Here is a 2,949-nt window from a genome sequence, read left to right as displayed (position 1 = left end):
GGAGCCTTTGGGCTTTTGACTTTGACGAAATGGAGAGGCCCAGTACACACTTTGACGAAAAAGAATGCTAATTTGGGATCTTGACGAAATAGAAACTGAAGGCCCAATCAATGTGTTTCGTCAACTTAATTTGATGAAATAATTTTCTGTTTCGTCGTTTCCCTTTTTGGCGAATCAGACTTGTTTCGTCAAACGTCTGATTCGTCGAAAAAGATGTCAGGGGTTGGTGAACTGTTTGAGCTTTATCCTTTTCTGACACACAACAGGCCTGCTTTCGGCTCACAACATGCTTGTTTCACCAAACAAGTATGGTGAACAATATTATAATCAGTTTACTCCTTTCAAAGCACAAATAAGTTTCCAAACAATTTTTCAAAGATCAAAAAGTTGTTTTATGAAGAACAACTTGAAGGTGACAAGAACACAATGATTTTTCCGGTAAAAACTATGAGTTTTCCGGTAACCCGAAACTTTCCAAACACGCGATTTTGCTAAGATGTTTAATAAAAACCAAAAACTAACATGTGAGCATGAACAATAACAAGGTTTTTTAAACAAAACATAAGCAAAAACACAAAATGTTTGAAGATATAACCAGATTTTTCAAGAAAAATAAGAACTTCAAACACCCGGAAAACACCCGAAAACACTCGGTTTTAACAAGGAGAAGAGCCAAGGCTCTGATACCACTTGTAGGTCCGGCTAGGAGGATCTAGTCGCCTAATCCTTGTGTACAAACCAACCCGGTTGTGCGGAATCCAACCGGAAAGGCAATCCGAGATAGAACACGCAAATACACGACACGCAATATTCACCGATTAACACCTCTGTATTAATACGTATGAAAGGTTCGGTTACAAGCTCAATGTTTACAGATGTATTCTATAAACTCTCTCAAACTGTCGTGTGTGTGTGTTTGCTCTCTGTGTTCTCTCTTGTGTTCTCTGTCTAGTGACAGTCTATTTATACACACAGACACAACGAAACAGACTCTTGGCGAAACACTTTTTGATGAAACACCTTTTTGATGAAACACCTTTTTGAAGAAACACCTTTTGGATGAAACACAATTGAGTCGACGAAATAAGGAAAAGGTTGATGAAACACATGTGTTTCATCAACACTGTTTGTGTTTCGCCAAACATGGGCTTGGGCCCAGTAGGTGTTTCGCCAAAATCATAAGCCCAAGACATGTTTCTTCTTGCTTCAGCCCAAGGGACTATATGTTCACAGTCCTTGAAGTCTTGGCCTGCTTGTAATCTCGATGTACACGACGGAGGAATGTCGTGTCATAGCCAAGTCTCGTTGCGCGAGTCGTGTCCACAAATATGTATCAACAATAACCACCAGATCTGAATCTGTACTCAAAACCTACCGTCGAGATCTGAAGGAATTCGGATCCGGTTTGAGGAAAAATTCTAATTTGTGCCTTGGAGATCATATTACAAGTTATAGATGTTCTACAACCTTATGATGTTGAGGAGTCTGATAATTCGGAACCCAACTCATCTACACACCAATTTCATCCCCAAATTGGTCAAAACTTTCTCTCTTTAAAAACCCATCTCTAAATCTAATGAGTAGGATTTAGTGCAGGATGGGTCGGCGTTGAAGGGGACGTATTTGGCAGAGAAGTTGTGGTTGGTGGAGTTGCGACGGTAGGCTTCTTGGCGGATGCTTTTGTCAGCGGGGCGGCAGTGGTGGTGGACTGGTGGAGGTGGGTTGTTGGATGCTTTGATTGTGGTTCTTCTAGGGTTTGTGTAGAAAGGGGATCTCAGAAGAAGAGTAGTAGGAGTAGCCATTTAAGGAGATTGGGGACGTGCGGCGAGATGGTTACGGAGAAAGTAAAAAGTATAATTCATATATAATTAATTACTTATATATAAAATTACTGAAATAGCCTTACCCTTAGTTGAATAATTTAACCGAGTTAAGAGTCTGGGAGCAATGTGGAAAAGACATGGTAAACTATTAGAGTAAAATGACTATTTTTAATGGATTAGGCAAAACCATTAAAACAATCAAATCACAGGAAGCAAAACGAAAGTTTACTCTAAAAACAATATTTTTATTTTAGATTTTGTTGGATTAAAGAAAACGTTAATTAAAGTGGTTGGGAAATTTCCAGATGTTAAGGACTAATTTCAACACTAGGTGGAGGTGAATCTAAATATTAAAGTGGTTGGGAAGTATGTGTTAGAATATTCATTAGAAATTAATGAGGTGGTGGTTCATTAACAAAGGCAAAGTTTTTAAATATCTTGGGAGGGGGAGGTCTTGGGTTCAAGTCCCACTAGAATAAGAGAAATTTGCCGTTAAAAAAAAGCATATTCATTAAAACATTCAATACAACAATCACAAATATTACACACTTGTATCACCGTTAATGTTGAGTATATGTTTCATTGAATTCTCTTGACCACTAGTCTATAACCTAAGTGTTTGATTTATTTAAATAAAAGATAGGGGCTACTAAATGTACCCCTTACCCTTTATTTTTAGTGAATATACCCCCTCCCCTAAAGTTTCATAGTAATAGTAATGCAATTATAATCTTTTTGTTTGTTTTGTTATGTTTTATATTGTTATTTTATTAAAGTCTTTTATTTTATATTTTAGATAACTTTTTCTTAAATGTATTTTTTTTTAATTTAAAGAATTTCTTTTACATTACTTTTTTAAAGTCTTGAAAAACGTTTTTACTTTTTAAATATTTTTTTTTGCTTATTTAAGAAAACATTTATTTTTTTTAAAGTTGTTTATAATTTCTTTCTTAGTTTGGAAGTTGGGACTTAAGAGACGAAAAGTTTGATATTTACAGTTTTTTTTTCTTTTAGCATTAAGGGGATTCTCGAATGGAGACAAAAAAGAAAAGAAGAAAGAAGACTATATGTATAGTCCACCAGCTATATGCGAGGTATTTACATAAGTTTTAGTTTTTTTAGAAAG

Source organism: Helianthus annuus, chromosome 13, assembly GCF_002127325.2.
Source record: "Helianthus annuus cultivar XRQ/B chromosome 13, HanXRQr2.0-SUNRISE, whole genome shotgun sequence".
Classification (NCBI taxonomy): domain Eukaryota; kingdom Viridiplantae; phylum Streptophyta; class Magnoliopsida; order Asterales; family Asteraceae; genus Helianthus; species Helianthus annuus.
The sequence above is the reverse complement of the archived record's forward strand: the minus strand, read 5'-3'. Positions refer to the sequence as shown.